This window comes from Lycium barbarum, chromosome 3, assembly GCF_019175385.1.
Source record: "Lycium barbarum isolate Lr01 chromosome 3, ASM1917538v2, whole genome shotgun sequence".
NCBI classification, from domain to species: domain Eukaryota; kingdom Viridiplantae; phylum Streptophyta; class Magnoliopsida; order Solanales; family Solanaceae; genus Lycium; species Lycium barbarum.
In genome coordinates, this window is record NC_083339.1 from 69,317,329 (window position 1) to 69,337,436 (window position 20,108).

Below are 20,108 nucleotides of genomic sequence, written 5' to 3' on the forward strand. Positions count from 1 at the left end.
GACGTCCATGATGTTTTGGGAGATACAAGCCATGGGAAGTACGTAACAATGAAGCACAGGATGAATTACGATCTCGTAAGTCGTAACCGGAAAGGACAACCTTGGAACCAAAATACATGACCATTATCAAGTATGATTACTGATAAATATAATGGATGGAGAGATTTGGAAGATTCCGGGACCAAGAAAATCGATGAAAATAAGTTTGTCGAAAATTTGGAAAAACGTTGGCAGAATTTTGGGTCAACTTTGGAGGGGTATATCTCCAGGTATATTAGGACTTTTATGGTGTTTCAAAAGCCTAAAATGAATTTCATCAAGTCTAGTTTCCAACACAACAAACTGCTCATCAAAACGACATCGGAGTAAGGAGTTATGGCCATTTTAAGATGACCCTCCAAACTGCCAAAAGGCTTCCATGGGTCCCACTTGGGAAAGTCGGAAGTGGAACCGACTTTCAAGGGGTATAAAAACCCTCATCAACCCCATGTTTTCAACATTTTACACTCCCATGAGTTATATAAATCTCCTAACACATCGCCAAAACATTTATAGCCCTTTAAATCTAGAATTTAACAAGATTACACCAAACTAGTCCATGAAAGGCGATTGTTCTTGCTTCTACTTGATGTTGTGGTAAGTTTTGATGCAAGATTAAGAAAGAAAATAGAAATAAAAGGCATGAAACAAAAGGGAAAGATAATTTGACCCGACTTAATACCTAATTTAGCAACCAAAGTTATAGAAAACTAAGACCTCTAAATTAAGAACAAAAGAAACACCAAATTCCTAGGAAGACCTCAAGGGATTTGAATCCCAAGCAACCTTTCCTCTCAATAATTACACAATCTAAGGCTTCACAAGCTCTCAACTCTCAAGAGTTTTACAATACCAAATATCAATATTCAAAATAGTCTAAGTCTTCCAAATGAAAGAAACTACTATTTATACTAAAGCTAAAAAGAAGACAACTACATTAGTACACTTTTACCCTTAATAAAGTAAGGGCCTTGTTTGGGTGTCTTCTTTTGGGAACAAAGCTTGAATTTGCAAATCTTCAAGTAATAGCAAAATTGCAAGCAAGACCATCTTCAACCCACTTCTCTAAACCATCCTCCCATGCTATTATGAACACTTGAAATTCCCGGGAAGGTGCTAGAGTGTATTCAAGTATGTCCCTCCTCATGAACAATGCTTACATAGCTTGAAGTTCCCTCGCTTGGCTCCTTGTAAAAGGTCTTGATGCCACTCGAATTGTATTATTCTCCCATTCTTGAAGAGAATTTGTCCTCAAATTTAAGAGATCATCATCTTGCACCACCATAGGAGAGAGATCACACATATTGAAGGTGTTATGAACTTGGTATTCGGGTGGAAGATCAATTTTGTATGCATTATCATTCAGTCATTCAAGTACTTCAAATGGTCCATCTCCTCTAGGCATCAACTTGGTCTTTCTTTTGTTGGGAAACCTTTTTTTCCGGAAATGTACCCAAACCCAATCACCCGGTTCAAGCACAACTCGTTTGCGGCCTTTGTTTTCTCTCTTGGCCGTTTCTTGATTCTTTTTCTCAAGGTGAAGCCTCACCTCCTCATGCAACTTCTTCATGGCCTCGGCTCGTTTGTTGCCATCTAACTCAACACAACATCTTGAGCCAAAGGGGTTAGATCTAAAGGGGTTAGGGGGTTAAAACCATAAACCACTTCAAAAGGTAACATGCCAATAGTGCTATGAATGACTCTATTGTAAGCAAATTCAACCAAAGGCAATTGATCTTCCAAAGATGATAGTTTCCCTTTAATCATGGCCCTAAGCATAGAACCCAAGGTCCTATTGACAACATCGGTTTGGCCATCGGTTTGTGGGTGACAAGAGGTAGAAAACAACAATTTAGTACCAAGTCGTCCCCACAATTCTTTCCAAAAGTGGCTAAGGAATTTGGGATCCCTATCGGTCACAATGGTTTTGGGAATACCATGCAACTTTACCTCTTGTACAACAAACAAAGATGCACCATGAGGAGCATCATCTACTTTATGACAAGCAATGAAATGAGCCATTTTAGAAAATCGATCAACCACAACAAAGATGCTATCTTTACCCCTTTTGGTTCTAGGCAAACCCAACACAAAATCCATCGAAATATCACTTAAGGTTGTTGAGGGGTTGGAAGAGGGGTATACAAACCATGTGGAAGGAGTCTAGACTTGGCGCCACGACACTCAATTCATTGGCCATAAATCTTAGCCACATCACTCCGCATATGAGGCCAATAAAATTGCCTCTCAAGAATCCCCAAAGTCTTATCAATCCGAAAATGTCCCATCAATCCCCCATTGTGTGCCTCCCTCACAAATAATTCCCTCCAAGAGCTCATGGGCACACACAAATTCCTTTTTTTGAACAAGAAACCATCAAACCTATAATAGGGAGTAGAAGACGTATCCCTAATACACCTCTCCCTTTCCCACTCTTCGCAATCTATAAAGATTTTGGAAAAGATGGGGTCCTCGGGATACAATGTCTTCAAGCTTTCAAAACCCATCAATTTGGAAAACAAGGTATTAATCAAAACATGTTTCCTTGATAGGGCATCCGCCACTACATTCTCCTTTCCCTTTTTGTATTGGATTACATAAGGGAAGGTTTCAAGGAATTCAATCAATTTAGCATGTCTTTTGTTCAACTTTCCTTGGGCCTTAAGATGTTTTTAAGTACTCATGGTCAGTCCTAATCACAAACTCTTTAGGCCACAAATAGTGTTGCCAATTACCCAAAGCTCTAATCAAAGCATACAATTCAAGATCATAAGTAGAGTAGTTCAACGTCGCACTCTTAAGCTTTTCACTAAAATAGGCAATGGGTTTTTGGTCTTGCATCAAAATGGCACCAATACCTACTTTACTAGCATCACATTCAATTTCAAAGATTTTGTTAAAATCAGGTAATTGCAATAACGATGCGGAGCTAAGCATTTGTTTTAGAGTTTCAAAAGTCTTTGCTTGCTCCACACCCTAAGAAAAAGGTTTATCCTTTCGGATTACCTCGGTCAAAGGAGCGGCTATGGTACTAAACCTCTTAACAAACCGCCTATAAAAACTAGCCTATCCATGAAAACTTCTAATATCACCAATGGATTTAGGAGTTGGCCAATTCTTAATAGTGTCTATTTTGGATTCATCAACCTTAATGCCCCTTGAACTCACAACAAAACCCAAGAAAACAACTTCATCAACACAAAAAAGAGCATTTAGCAACAATAGCATAAAGTTGTTCTTGTCTAAGCACTTCAAACAGATATTTCAAGTGAATAATATGCTCATCCATGGTTTTACTATACACCAAAATATCAGTAAACAACCACGAATTTGCTAATAAAAGGTTTCATGACATGATTCATCAAACGCATGAAAGTACAAGGAGCGTTAGTGAGACCAAAAGGCATCACCAACCATTCATATAGACCAAACTTTGTCTTGAATGCGGTTTTCCACTCATCTCCGGGTTTCATCCGGATTTGAGGATACCCACTCCTAAGATCTACCTTAGAGAATACGCATGAACCATTCAACTCATCAAGCATGTCGTCAAGACGAGGTATGATGTGGCGATACTTTACCGTACCCTTGTTGATGGATCGGCAATCAACACACATACACCATGATCCATCCTTCTTTGGTACCAAGATCACGGGCACGACACAAGGACTCATACTTTCTCGCATAACTCCCTTTTCAAGGAGCTTATCCACTTGCCTTTGAAGCTCCTTAGTGTCATCCGGGTTGGCTCTATAAGCCCGTTTGTTGGGCAATTGAGAACTCGAAACAAAGTCAATTTGGTGTTCAATTCCCCTCAAGGGTGGTAACCCTTTTGGGAGTTCCGTTGGAAACACATCATCAAATTCTTGCAAAAGAGAAGAAATAGAACTAGGAAAAGAAGGGGTTATCTCATTAGTGTGCAATGCATAGTCCCTATGCATGAGGAGAATCACCGGTTGACGCTCCCCCAATTCCTCCCTAATTTCCCCACAATTCGCCAACAGAGACACCTTGGTTTTTCCTCTAAGCTCTCCTTTCTTTCCACTCACCTCTTGAGAACTACTCTCTTCTACTCCCTCTTCCCCCACATTCTTCTTTTGCAACGCACCATGACCCTTCTCCTTTAACTCCCTCATTTTGTTATAGATCTCACCGACTTGGGAGGGGGTCATAGGATTCAAGACATATTTGACACCATTATGGACAAGGGTGTATTGGTTAGTTCTCTAGTTATGGTTGACAGACCTATCATATTGCCATGGTTAGCCATGTAGAAGATGACACGCTTGCATGGGAACAACATCACATAACACCTCATCGTGATACTTCCCAACCGCGAATTTGATGATAGCTTGCCTAGTCACCTTTAAATCACCACATTCATTGAGCTATTGAAGTTTGTAAGGGTTTTCATGATGGGTGGTGGGAAGTTTCAAGAAATCAACAAGGGTGGTACTAGCAACATTGGCACAACTCCCACTATCAATGATCATGATGCTAGTGTTTTGGTTAATGATGCACTTGGAATGGAAGAGATTTTCCCGTTGACTTGGGTCATCCATTGCTTTGCTTATCTTGGTTCTTCGCACCACAAAGAGAGGTACAATAGGCTAATCATCACATTCAACACCATCCCCTTCACTATCATGTTGTTCATTCTCATGATCGCCCTCATCAACTCCTTCCTCACATTCTTCCTCATCCTCACTATAAGTGTCTCTCAAAATAAACGCTCTACGATTAGGGCATTCGCTTGCTCTATGACCAAAGCCATGACATTAAAAGCATCGAATAGGAGTTTTCGTACCTCCTTCTTTTAGAGCAAACTTCAGAGGTTGTTTGTCAACTTGCTTCTCAACTTGAGAATTCTTCACAAATGGTTTCTTAGCTTCTTGCATGGGGCCCTTATTCTTTTTCCAATTTGAGGAGGAGGCTCCTCGTTCTTTGTTATTTTTCCATGAACTCACATAGCCCCTTGACTTATTGATTTTGTCTTCCTCGAGACCCTCCTCTATTTCAATAGCCGCTTGAAGGGTTTCTTCAATGCTCCCATAGTTGTGGAGTCTCATTTGGGAGAAAATATCACTATTTAACCCTACTCGGAACCGATTCATAGCACTTAACTCATCCTCGTCAAAGTCGATTCTCATCTTGACAATTTGGAACTCATCATAATATTCTTCCACACTCTTTTTGTTTTGCCTTAAAGTATACACCTTCTTGAGTTGTTGTTGTTTGTAACGTTTGGTGACATACTTACGCCGCATGGCGTCCTTCAATTCATCCCAAGTTGGTGTGGGAGGAAGCCCAATAATACTTCTTGCCTTCACTTGAGCTTCCCACCATGTGGAGGCATACCCTTCAAATTGAGCAATGGCGTAAGACGCCTTTTTCATCTCGGACATGTCATTCATCAAGAAGATTCTATCACAATGCATCGCCCAATCAAAAAATGCATCGGGGTCACTTCCTCCTTTGAAGATTGAGAGAGTAACCTTGATAGAATTGAGACTTGTGTCTCACCCTCCTCCATAACCGTGGTTCCCATTGAAATCTCCATCGTCATCATAACCTTGATGATCACGACCTCGGTACCCTTCACGAGCTTGGTACCCTCTTGGCCTACCCATATGAGGGTTAGGGCCATGTCTTCCACCCCTCCCTCGATAACCTCCTTGTGCTTGCCCTCGTGGCCTCCAACCTTGGTCACCATAACGTTCGCGCTCAAGTATAGCTTTATCTATCTCCTCATCATTTGGTTGTTCGATGTTTGGACGGTCTTGGGGTGGCATTGGTACATTTGGGCGTGTATCATTTAGGGGTGGGTCGTTTTGATGTGGGTCATTTGGAGTTTGATCTTATGGGGATGGGTTGTTCCGTTGACCTATGGGAATGTTGTTTGGTGGGGTAAGAGTGGTGTTTTGAGTGGTGTTTTGGGGAGTGTTTTGGGGAGTGGGGTTATATAGATGATGGAAGGTGCCGGGTGACAATGTAAGTGAAGTGCTTCGAGTAGCTCCACTTGTGCCTCCTTGGTATTGCACTCGGGGCGAATACGAGACCTCCCTACTACCTCCTTCAATTGCTTCCACCCTACTTCCCAAGTTTTCCATCCGACCATCCATGCTTTCCATTCGACCACCCATACTCCTAACCTTATCGTTCAAGGCTCTCATTACATCAATTAGTGTGACTTCCCCGGCGGGAACTTGTGTTTCATCCTCCGTAGCCATAGTACCTATTAAAGACACTCAACAGAACGAGCAAACACGATAGATTAGTAAAATCAACTCACAATCGCTCAAGTATGCGCACCTTTAATTGCCTCACAAATTGCTTCCGCCAAAGATTGCGTGCTTGTTAATGTCAACTAGTCATAAGGGTTCAAATTCTACTCTTGGTCGGAATAGATTCTTGTTAGACTAAGAAAGGCGGATGACTCAATTCAATCTAACGGACTTGAACCAAGAAATTAACAACGAAGCAAAAATGAAGAAAAGCACGAAAGAATTGGCACGAAAGAAATGCGAACACAAGAACTAGTAAACACAAGTAGGAACAACTACTAAATGGCTACTAGTTGAGAGACACAAGAAAATGGAATGCAAAAGTCGGGAAATAAATAAAATTTCGGGCCCGGGTAGGTGATAATTTGAAAACGCGGTCTTAAATCCCCAATTGATCCAAGGTATCAATTTTGTTCCTTACCTAAGAAACAAGGAGACAAACAACCAACCAAGGATCAAAGGAAATTTTTGGAAAAGTAGTGAAGGAATTGAATCAAATGTACCTTTTCGTTGTTGGAATTTATGGTTTGAATTGGGTGTAGTTATACGGTCCGTATGTTTTTGACGGACCGTAGATGTAGTCTATAAATGGGGAACAGAATCTACGAATTTGGACTTCAGATTTACGGAAGGTACATCTTCAATTATACGGTCCGTATAAAATGTACGGTCCGTATATGGTCACCGTAAATCAGCAACAGTAGCATAGCAAATTTCACTCCAATCTACGGTTGGGAACTGCTCTCAAATCTACGGACCGTATCTTATTTACGGTCCGTATATAGTAACCGTAGATCTCTAATAGTGTTAAACATTTCCAAGCTTCAATTTGACGGACTGAATTGACGGTCCGTACTTCTTTTACGGTCCGTGAATTTGGACCGTATCTTTGCTTCAGTGACGACGTATAGCACATGATTTCTTGGATATTGAGCTGAGCTGGGTTTGTTGACTTCTTTTGACACAATGCACCCACTCAACCTAAAACCATTCCATTTGGGGCTAAAAAACACTTTTCCAAAACTTGGGTATAAACTTTTGGATCTAACTTTTCTTTTCAGTCTTCTTCTCCACTTGAATTTGTTATATCCCACATTTTTGCATATTCGGAAAATTCGAAATAAATTTGACTTGCAAGAAATAAGGCCATAATTTGATCTTTATTTAATATATGTGTTGTTTATGAAAATGTTGATGTGGAAACATGGAGGAAGGTTTAGGGAAAAATGGGATAATCTAGAAACTAGTTTCGGGAATTTTAAAATAAGACCCGCAACAATTTGGGCTTAAATGAAAAAAAGGGGGAAAACAAGAGGCCCAACATGGAGGTGGCCAGCCATGAGGAATAATAAGGGGCCCAACCCCATGTAAATTTAAGACCATGGAATAAATAACAAAAAGGGGGTCATAACTTGTCATCACAAACAAGAACCTTCAAGAAACAAAGAAGAGAGCAAGAAAAGAAAAAAAAAGGGGCATTCGGCCACCTTAGGAAAAGAAAAGAAAATTTTTAGCCCATCAAATTTGATCCAAAAATCTTAACTTTCTAGAATCCCTACTAAGTTGGAAGACCCTCCTCAGCGGGATAGAAATTTTGAGGCAAGAAAGTACTTTTTTTATCAAGTGAAAAAATTGGAAAAGGTAAGAATTCTACCCTTTTCTTATGGAAAATTTATATTGTTATAGTGAGTAGAATTTAATGAACAATATGGAGATGTTGTGTGTGGTGTGTGAGCCGTGTGTGTGTGTGTGTGTTGTGGCCGTATGGTGCCTTTTGTGAAGGAAGATGAATCGAATTTGTTTAGTATGTTAATTATGTTGTTGTGGCCTTGTGATGTAAATGAAAGATTAATGGTTCTAGTTAGCATGAAAAATTTGTTGTTAAGTTGTTGTCGGAAAGTATGTGATTTCATTATAATTTACGTAATTATGGGAATGAAGTTGTAAGATGCAAATTGTTGTTGTTGTTGATGAAATTGGAAGATGAAAAATGTGTTGTGAATGTTGTGTCGAAGGTTGGAGGTTTCGGGTAAATTATAGTTTTGGTGGGATTGTTGTATATTTTCCAAGAATGGTATGAAATGCTTTTGAATTGCACGTGAATGATCTTAAATTGGTAGTGAGTATGTAAGTGTCGATAGCGGCTTGAAAATTCGTAGTTGAATTGAATGTTGATGGATTATGTTGAAAGGAAGGTTACTAATGTTAAAATGTGTTTTGTATTGATTAGTGATGTTATTGGTATGGTTGTTGGTATTGTTGGTATGGTTGTTGATGAATTTGGCCGAGTTAAAATTCTCGGGGATGTTGAATATACAGGGGAGATGCTGCCGAAATTTCTGTAGAAAAGTACTAATTAGAATTTAACTTCTAAGTACTTGTAGCTAATTTTTGGGTAATTGATAATATTATTGTAGATATTGGGGAGCCAGAGACTTGAGTCGGGATTTGTTTGGCGAGTGATCGAGGTTTGGTAGTGAGCGATCGAGGTATGTAAAGCTTACCTTTCTTCCTTTTTGGCATGACCTTTATGAAATAAACGAATGACATATATGTATGCTCTAAAGAAAATTCTACTCCTAGAGCCACTAGGATGGCCTATGTCTTTGATTTCCATAAACTATTCCATATGACTTGACACATGCCTATGATGTTTGAAGTACTAGTCGATACGTTTCCAGATGTGGTTCGAAAATTATTTGATATGGCCTAAGTTTGGATATGTATTTTTCGGATATGTGCATATGATTCTAAGGCTACGTTTAAAGTACCCTATAATGTTATTTGAAAGCTCCTCAATATGAATGATACTAAATTTTCAGAAAATGACCTATGAAGTGTTTTCCGAAAGTTTTGTAATTTGAAAGTTCGCAACTTTTGTATACTAATTCCGATTGACTCGATACTTACTTTGAGCCTTCTGATATCAGTATATATATATGTGTAATTATTCGTCGAGTCCTGGAATTTATTTATTGGTATGCATATGGTTTCCGCACTACTCCGCTCGTGCCTACTACTATGATATCGTTCGCCGGATCCCGGGCTGGTTTTGTGATCGTGCGCACTGTGTGATATTCGGCAGTATGATGTGTTACGGTTCCCGAGACCTCGCCATAGGGCCGGGTACCGCTTATATACGGTGTTATGATGTGATATGGCATATGATATGTTCTGGTGTTGTGATATGTTACGATGATACGATATATTCGGGGATTGTACGGAGATATGAAACCTTCTGGAGTATGATGTGTTGTGGTGCCAGTGTCGGAGTGGCGGCCACATTCCTTAGCCTTATGCATGATTTTTATTTGCATGATATATATATATATATATATACTCATTCTGTATCCATATTTTGTACTCCCCACTTCGGTTATGATTCGGATTTCTGTATTTCATGCTTTGCATACTCAGTACATATTTCGTTTCATGCCTGCAGGTATGGACGTTCGTTTTGGTGATCCTCCAGTATAGGATACATATTCTGCCACTTTGATTACTCCTTTTGATCCGGAGCTCATATTTTGGTACATATCTTCTGTTATACATATTATGTATATATGACTATTTGGGTACGGCGGGGCCCTGTCCCGTCATATGTTCTGTCAGGATTTGTAGAGGCCTGTACTCGTATATGTTGGTCATGGGTGATGTTTGTTCGTTTGTGATAATGATCTGCGTCTTAATGCGGTCCCGTTTGCTATTATGGCCAAAATGGCCCATTTATCTGTATATGTGTGTATATCTGGGCGATGTGTATTCTGCCAACTTATCGGATTTGATGTGATGTTTTGTACGGGCAACCGCTTAAGACGACATTTGTTTTAGCATCTGCTTAAAATTTACGTATGTTAAGTTTGACTAAGTCTTTGATATGTTGATCCGGTACGTAAGTCTGTTTGGGTGTCCAAATAGGGCACCAGTCGCGGCCCACGGCGCTGGGTCGTGACAGAATCTATGAAGATAGCTCAGGAACACATGAACATTCAAATTTCTAGCTACCTTCAAATCAACTCATTTTACCCCCAAATTTCGGATTTAGGCTCCCTTAACCTAGTAGAATAAAGCCCAATGGTTATCAACTCCCAATTTCGTCACAAATCAAAACCCACCAAGTTGTTCTTCAGCTTTTTCTAAAGCTTCAACCCAACAATGGTAGATTCTTCAATATTGACCCGAATGACACGAAATTTGAAGATTTGAAACCCTAACGTACTAAGGAACAAGAATCTACTAACAAAACAACAAAACAAACACAAATTTTTGGGGATTTTTTTGGTGGAAAATTTCCAGATTTGTTTTTAGCAACAAACCCTAGGCTAGATTTGATAGAACAAATCTAATCCAAGCTTTGATACCAAATGATGCAAGATTAAGAACGAAAATAGAAATAAAAGGCAAGAAACAAAGGGGATAGATAATATGACCCAACTTAAGACCTAATAGCAACAAAAGTTATAGAAAACTAGGACCTCTAAATTAAGAACAAAAGAAACACCAAATTCCTAGGAAGACCTCAAGGGATTTGAATCCCAAGCAACCTTTCCTCTCAACAATTACACAATCTAAGGCTTCACAAGCTCTCAACTCTCAAGAGTTTTACAATACCAAATATCAATATTCAAAATAGTCTAAGTCTTCCAAATGAAAGAAACTACTATTTATACTAAAGCTAAAAAGAAGACAACTACATTAGTACACTTTTACCCTTAATGAAGTAAGGGCCTTGTTTGGGTGTCTTCTTTTGGGAACAAAGCTTGAATTTGCAAATCTTCAAGTAATAGCAACATTGCAAGCAAGACCATCTTCTACCCACTTCTCCAAACCATCCTCTCATGCTATTATGAACACTTGAAATCCCCGGCAAGGTGCTAGAGTGTATTCAAGTATGTCCCTCCTCATGAACAATGCTTGCATAGCTATAAGTTCCCTCGCTTGGCTCCTTGTAAAAGGTCTTGATGACACTCGAATTGTATCAAGTTTGGTTTTGAAGAAAGTTGGTGTGGCTAAAGTTCTTCAAGTATGAGGTATGTTCTTCATCCTATCTCTTATGTTGAACTGATTTGAAGGTTCAGCAAGGCTTAAAAGTGATAATAGTTATGGAGGAAAGGTCATAAAGTGTTGTGTTGTAGTTGTTGTGTTATGGACTGTTTTGAACATGTTGTGGCCATATGGTTGGGCTGATTTACATATATATGGATAGTATCTAATGTTTTTGGTGTGTTGGTGATATTACGCACCTTGATTGGGAAGAAAGGAAGTGCATATTGTTGTTGTATGTTGAAAAACATTGTGTGGGATGTTTTATGGAATGTTTTGGAATTTATGATGATGTTGTTGATATTAGTATTGCTATTATTGTTGTTTTGTCGGTATTGTGATTTTGAGCTAGGGATATAAACAGGAGAGATGCTGCCCGAATTTCAGCAGATTTTAAAAGGAATTAATTTGAGGGCTTAAGACAAGCATATGACAACAAGCCTAACAATAATACGAATTCTCTTGAATGTAGATTTACGAGCTTGGGAGGATAAGCGTTAAATGGTAAAGGTTAAGGCGACTGAAAAGGTATGTTAAGGCTAGTCCCTTTCTTTCAAAAGGCATGATTCTTATGTTATGATTCCATACATATTTTCCATAACCGTCTTACTTCAAAAAGTTAGAAGTTCATGATTCTTAAAAGCTTCTTATGGTGCTAAAGATGAGATGTTTTCTATGATGATCATGATGACGATGATTTTAATTCTATAAATTCCAAAGCTTATGATTTTAATGCTATTATGAGATTATTGAGTTTATGATCTTTCAAAAGGTATGATTCCTTTCTTATGAACATATATATGTATTCCATAATATTCTTATTTCCAAAAGCTAGAAGTCCATGATTCTTAGAGTTTCTTATGATGCTAAAGATAAGTATGTTTCATGATGATAATGATTCCAATCTTGGAGATTCCAAAGCTTATGGATTTGACGTTATTATGGGATTATTGAGCTTATTTCATGATTTCCTTGATTTTATTCATTTTTGTTGATCTCACCTTATAATCATTGTTCCTTCAAGGTGAGCTATAGTGATGATGATTGTTCCATAATATAATAGGAGGCTACCGACCTTACATCACTCCGATAGAGTTGTAGCTTTTATTTGGGCTCTCATGCATGCTACTTATTTTATATATGTATATGATGTATCTATGTTTATATATATGTATAGGATATGGGGAAAGGTGAGGCGTTATATACGCATAACCACCTGATCAGTTGGTATATTATGATATCGTCCCGGACGTCGGATGCCCGGATGCGGGATACATGGTTAAATAGATCGGGTCGTTCGTTCCACGGCAATATAATATACTTATGGATCGGGCTACACGTTCCACAGCAATATTATATATATACATCTGGATCGGGTTGCACGTTCCACAGCACTATTGTGATTCATATACATGAGGTATATTTTATAAAAAGCTAAGCATGCATGGTATCCGCCTTAAGAGGCACTCAGATGTATAGGTTACCCTTTTATCTCATGATAATCCCCATACGTCTTATTATATTATTGTTCATGCCTTACATATTCAGTACATTACTCGTACTGACATCCTTTCTTTTATGGATGATGTGTTCATGCCCGCAGGTAAACTGGTAGACGTACTTGATCCTTAGAAGCTCCATCAGCGGCATCTTGAAAGCGCTCCAATTGTTCTGGAGCTCCAGCTTATTGGTACTACTCTTGTGTATATATTTGGGCATAGTGAAATCCGACCCCGTCCTTGTGGATTTATGTATCTTATTTAGAGGCTCATAGACAGACGTATGTGGATAGATGTTTCGTAACTTTGTCCGTCCTTGTTGTTGTATAATATTTGGTAAAGCTTGTTGACATATTCTTACGGGTATGGCCATTGATGACTATTTTAAGTAAGCTATTCATAAACTGTCCATATGGCCCACCTAGTAGCGAGAATGGAATGTTAGATCAGAGGTGCTCGGTATATTAGTACCGGGTACCCGTCATGGCCTCTAGTGGGGTCGTGAAAGGTACAGATACTATCAAGTCCCGAAAGGGCCGGATAGGGATATGATCGAGTCCTGAAAGGGCTGGGTATGGATACCACTGAGTCCCGAAAGGGCCGGGTATGGATAACACAGAGCTTATATGGCCGGTACGATGTTGTATTATACCGTAAGTTATTGCATATGTAAGCATGAGGATGTAAGAAGTGTTTCTTCTAGAAAAAGGGTAAATAAGTATGATTAATGTTTTAAAAGGTATTATGAGATATAAACGGTTCTTTTATCTTATGCTATTCTTCGTGCTTTAATTATGTTATTAGTCATGCCTTACATACTCAGTACATTATTTGTACTGACGTCCCTTCTTGTGGACGCTGTATTCATGCCCGCAGGTAGAAAGTAGGTGTCACACCCCAGCCTCGGTGAGGCGTGATTGGCACCCGGCACCTTACGGAAACCGAGTGGACCAACTGACAACTCGCATCCTCTATGTCTCAAATAGCAAAATAAGGCCAAGAAGACCAACGATGAATACAAAACCATGCATACGTATATATGTAATAGGCCTGCGACGTCCACATATCCACTAACAAGACATAACTGAGTTGTACACAGGAATCTATCTGCAAAGCCTCTATGAACATGACTGAAGTACAGAAGTCGGGACAGGGCCCCTGACATACCCTCTTGTCACAAAAAAAACATATACAACTCTGACTCGGCAATGCTCCAGGAAGAGATGGAGCCCACCAATAAAAACTGGTACCTGAAAGCAGCCTACTGCAGAAGATCCTCGTCTCGTCTATGTCATGACCCGACTAGGGGGCCATGACGGGTACTGGAGCTGACTACCGAGCACCACTCATTACGCTAATCAATATTCCCATTCTGGACACAAATAATCTCCAAGGCAATACCTAAATACACATAAGCCCTCACAGCTGCAAAACATGATATACAAATATATACACTGATGTATCCTTGAGACACTACTACCCACGCACACGTATCTACGAGCCTCTACTAGAGTACTAAGACATAAGGACGAGACAGGACCCCGTCATTCCCAAATATATAAACAAAAAAATGTATCAACAAATGGCACCTCCGGAGTAGTGGAGTGCTCCTGTGAATCTACTGATAGAGTCCTATGAATCAGTACTGCCTCCCAATCTACTTGTGGGCCTGAACACACCATAAAAAGAAAAGACGTCAGTACGAACGATGTGCTGAGTATGTAAGGAATGAACAATAATAATATGTTGAAGAGATAGAGAAACATCAAGTAAAGAAACAACCTGCAACTAAATGTCTCGTAAGATAGAATTATGTATGCTAACTTACACCATAAACAATATTATATCGAGTATGTATATATAAGCTGCCCGACCATATAGGTACGATGTGATCATCATTAGCCTACGTCCAGGCCTCCCGCGTCCAGGGTAAACATCTCATGCCGCACACTAGTGTGTCTACCCATGCCATCTAGGCATGGTGTATATGCCGCCTGCCTTAGCGGTGTCTGCCTGGCCATATAAGCATGGTGTAATATCATCATCGTATACTTATCATAAAGCATACATAAGTAATCAAATACAAACTATAACTCTATCAGGGTGACGTAAGGTCGAGATCCCCTGATTCCATTATGGAATAGTCATAATCATCATGCCTCACCTTGAAGGAACTAGCATGATAAGGTGCGCCTAACAACAACGAATAACGTCAAGGAATCATATAGGAATCATTAGCTTCATAATACTATCACCATCCTTGTCATATTCACAACGCATCTCTTATCTTTATTTCATGAGAAGCTCTTAATGACCATAGACCCATAGTTTCCGGAATATAAGAGAGTCATAGAAAGATGAAGGAAGTCATGCCTTAGAAAAGAAGGGACTAGCCTTACATACCTTTTTTCCTCTCTAACTTTGCAACTATGTGCTCCCTTCCGATACTCACAATTCTACATTCAAGAGAATTCGTACTAAAATTAGACAATCGACAACATACTTATGCTTTAGCTAAAGCGACTAAAAGCTAATGAAAATTGGGCAGCATATCGTTTGTTTCTATGACTTTCTCCATATCATATAACAACTCCCAACATACACAATATCATGATCAATAAACTTTTTAAGCTAAATATTGTTCAATTCTCAAAATTCCCTCTTCAAGGCCATCCATAACCATAGCTATCACCCAATGTCGCAGTCATTCATATATAATGCTTCTTTAATATCCTTAACATAATTCATAACATGATTATACCCATAACATATCAAGAACTATGATTCAAATCAAGTTACCATTCAAGAATTCCACTATTTTCATATTTTTACTCCATTTTCTATTTCCTTCCATAATCCAAGTCTTTCAACCATTCAATACTCTTAATAGCATGAAATGAACATAAAACTCACCTTTGGCTGTGTAGGAATGGGTTTTGGATGGAAATCCTTCACTTGGAGAAAACCCTAACTTCAATTCCAAAGATATTTCTAGCTTCCATCAGCCCTAGTTAGCATTCTTGCACTAGATTCTACTAGTTTTTGGTATTTGATCTTTGATTTCCCTTAAATTTATGTTAATGAAGTGTGTGGAATATTCTAGAGGTTTTGAGTGAAGTGGAGGAAATGAGAAATGAGAAATAAGACCTTGGGGTCATCTTTATATAAAAATTAAAAGCTGCCTGACGGGAATTATACGGACCCTTATACGGTTCGTATAATATTATACGGTCTGTATAAGTGACCGTATAACTCCATCAGCGATGACCCTTCACTGTAACGGTTATACGGACCATATAAATGGTCGTATAATCCATCTTATCTCTGAACTTGTTCCCGTCGTTTAGTTTGATCTCCAATCCTTATGAAACCTTCTTAGGACTTGTTTAACACTTCATTGTCAATCTAAGGAGCGTTATAACTCTTTCTCAAGACATTATTAAATCAACATTAACTCGGTACTTTGCAAAACACTTCCAAAACACAACTTATAGCTTGCCTTCCTCAACGAACTTCCTTCTCTTGCCTCAAATGTCTTTGGAATCTTAATTAGAATCGCCAAGTAACCTTTCTTACTCATAGGGACATCGTATACATCTCACCCTGCATTAGTCTATTTATCGCACAATGACATGAAATTTTCCGAGGCATAACTGTCTACTTGCACCTGCGGGCATGAACGCAGCGTCCACAAGAAGGGACGTCAGTACGAACAATGTATTGAGTATGTAAGGCATGAATAGTATCATGATATAAGAATGAAGAAAACATAAGATAAAGTGAGCAATTATACTTCGTACACTTCCTGAGATTTATGTCACGTAAATTAACTTGTCTATAGAAAAAAACATTTCATACACATCCATACACAACATACATGTTATATCCCGTATTTTTGAACCTCGGAGCATCTGCTGGGGTGGGGCCCACATACCGAGATTTTTTTTGGAACATCTGAAAAGTCATATGAATCACATATGTAAAGTTAAACACAACTCATGAAGTACCTTTGGACCAAATCAAAGTGGAAACCCTCCAAACGAATATTTTTAAGAAAACGTTTTCGGGTGACCTGACTTTGCGGGCCAAAAACTGTATTGTAAGTTTGAACTTTCGAAAATACCTTGAAATAGAAGTTGTAGATAATTGAATTAGCTTTCCATCCATAGGTCGTGGGTTCCCAGGTGACGTCGGTACAAGGAGATATGAACGTTTTAAGGTCGAAAGGTCAGTGGGCTAGGCCCAACTCGGGACCAACCGAGTTGGCCCAAAAAAATGAAAAAAAAAAATTCAGGCCCAAGTGAGGAGCCATTCGGCCATGGTCCATAAAAAGGATCCAAGCCCATGGAATTAAGTCATGTGGTCAATGAATAAAAGACCACTTAATCATCCAAATTCCATAGAACTTTCAAGAGAAAGAATAGGAGGAAAAACAAGAACAAAAAGAGGGCATTTCGGGTTTGGCCATAGAAAAATCAGCCCTCAAAATCTTGCCTCTAAAATTATTTTCTTGTTGAATTCCTACTAAATTAAGTGTCCTCTACAACTTGGTGTAATTGTTTTGGAAGAAGGAGCACTTATTTCTTCAAGTTGACAACTTGTTCAAGTGAAGAATTTTGTAGAAAAAGGTAAGAATCAATTCCTTTTTCTTATGTTATGAAGGTTTGTTTATGTTGTGGTATGTGGAAATGAGTAGAAATTATGGAAATAAGGAAGTTTGCAAAGTGGGTATGTATATATATATGTAGCCATGGGTGTATATATGTTGTATACATATATGAGTTGAATTTTATGTTGCATTCTAGTTGTGGTTATGATGGAAATTATATTGGGAATGAAAGTTGAATGAATTTTGGTTGAAGTTGGAATGTAGATGATTATGTCACTTTAGAATAATTTTGTGATATTATGGAAATGAAGTTGTTAAGATGTGAATTATGATTATGGTTGATGAATTTGGAAGTTGGAAACTTGTTATGAAGTTGTATGCCAAAGATTTGATGTTTTGCATAAGTTATGATTTTGGCGGAAGATTGTATATCATGTATATCGAGTGTATATCTTAAGGAAAACGATATGAAATGTTTCTAGAACTATATGGTGATGATCATGATGGTTGTTGAATATGAAATTATTGATCTTAGTTGAAAGTTGGGTTGAATTGAAGATTATGTCAACTTGTGAGATAAATGACTAGTTGAAGGATATTTGTGTTTTTAATATTCATTGTTGATATTGTTGTTGTCGTTTGGGTTGTTGTTGATGATTTATAGCCGAGTTGAATTCTCGGGGTGTCATATGTATAGGGGAAGTGCTGCCGAAATTTCGGTAGCCAAATATGCTTAAAGTTGAAATAATGGCATTAATAATTCACAATTGGTAAACTTGACCAATTGCAGTTTTTCGACGAAACGGGAAGTGAGTTTGGAAAGGCTTAAGGAGCGCGAAAGGTATGTAAAGCAACCCCAATTCTTCCCTTGGCATGCCCCTAGTGTGTTAGGGTCGGATCCGGGCCTCGAAGGACCTCTTGGCCCTCGGAATCAGCAAGACAAAATTTCAGTTTTTCCTTCAGTAGAATTGAACCATTTTGATACGCTTTTTCTGAAATTATGCAATTTTGCTCTAAATTATTCAGAAAGTCATAGAATGTTTGTATAACCTTTTTAGGTGATACTATATGCTTAGAGGGCACAATTTGAGCCCGCCGCCTTGTTTGTCCCAAGGCAGGCCCGCTATTTACGGTTTTGCCCCTAATGTGTTAAAGCTTCCTTTTTAAGCGATTTTTGAAAGAAATGTTTTAATTACCCTACTAATCGCTTAACGAATATTATTTTAAATATTCTGTTAAATATTATAAATTATTTTGACACTCGGAATGACTTCGGGAAAGTTATACTTCTGTAATTTATTATGATATCCGAAATACATTTATTATGATTCCGTCCGACCCCATTGGATTTGTTTGTCTTCGATACGCTTCATCGAGTCTTTGAAAACATTTATTATATTTTTAAATTGCATTAGTCTCTCACTACTCCACTCGTGGATGTCCCAATGTTTCCCACACTGAGCCCGGGCCAGGATATGTTGTCAAGCGTAATTCTCTGCATTGTTCGCCGCGTCCCGGTGTGAGGGGGCAGGTATACGCGTACATGGGTCTGTGGAGTATGATGTGCCATGTCCGCCTATTCTGATCTGATCTGTATGGCCATTTTGATATGACATTATATGATACGGGGCCACGCCCCTTTTTCTCATTCCTCTGTATAGTGGCACCAGCGTCGGGAGGGTGGCCACATTCTGTCTGCCGAGTCCCGTGTCAGGGACCGGATATGATATGATATGACATATGTTTCTGTACGCATTCTGTCTGTTTTGGAAATATGCATTTGACACTCTGGATTCTGTACTCATTTTCTGTAACCATTATGATTTGACTTCTGTGATTCCGCTTTACATATTCAGTACATATTTCGTACTGACCCCCTTTCTTCGGGGGCTGCATTTTCATGCCGCGCAGGTACTGACGACAGGTTCGCTGATCCACACGTTTAGGATCCTATTTCTGCTATTTGGGGCGCTCTCTTCTACAGAGCCCATCTTTTGGTACAGTCTGTCACTGCTATCTGGATATGTACTTTGTTCAGGGTATGACGGGGCCCTGTCCCGTCTTATGATTATGATATGTTCTGTAGAGGTCTGTGGATACATCTGTGTGGGTTCTGTACATATGTTTGGGATATTCTGTTCTGTGATGGCCTTATCGGCCTATGTGTGCCAAGTCTGCTTTTCTGCTAAGTTCTGTAGCGACCACTAATATTATTATTATATTATTATTCTGTTAATATGCTAATTTGGGGTATCGGGTACGTATAGGTGCCCAGCTCGGGCACTGGTCGCGGCCCACGGGGTTGGGTCGTGACAAAAGTGGTATCAGAGCGGTTCGTCCTCGGATTGTCCACAGATCGTGTCTAGTAGAGTCTTGTTTATCGGTGTGTTGTGCACCACGCCTATAAACAGGAGGCTACAGGGCATTTAGGATACTACCCTTCTTTCTGTCTTAGATCGTGCGATAGAGCTGTGTTATCAGGATGACCCCTTCCTAACGAGTGGCTATATTTGCAGATATGCCTCCAAAAAAGGCGACAGCGGCCCAAAAGGCCAAGTCAGTTGCCGTAGGAGAGACTAGCCGGGTCCAGAGGACTACCAGGGCCCAGGTATATATTGCTCCGGAGACTTTGCC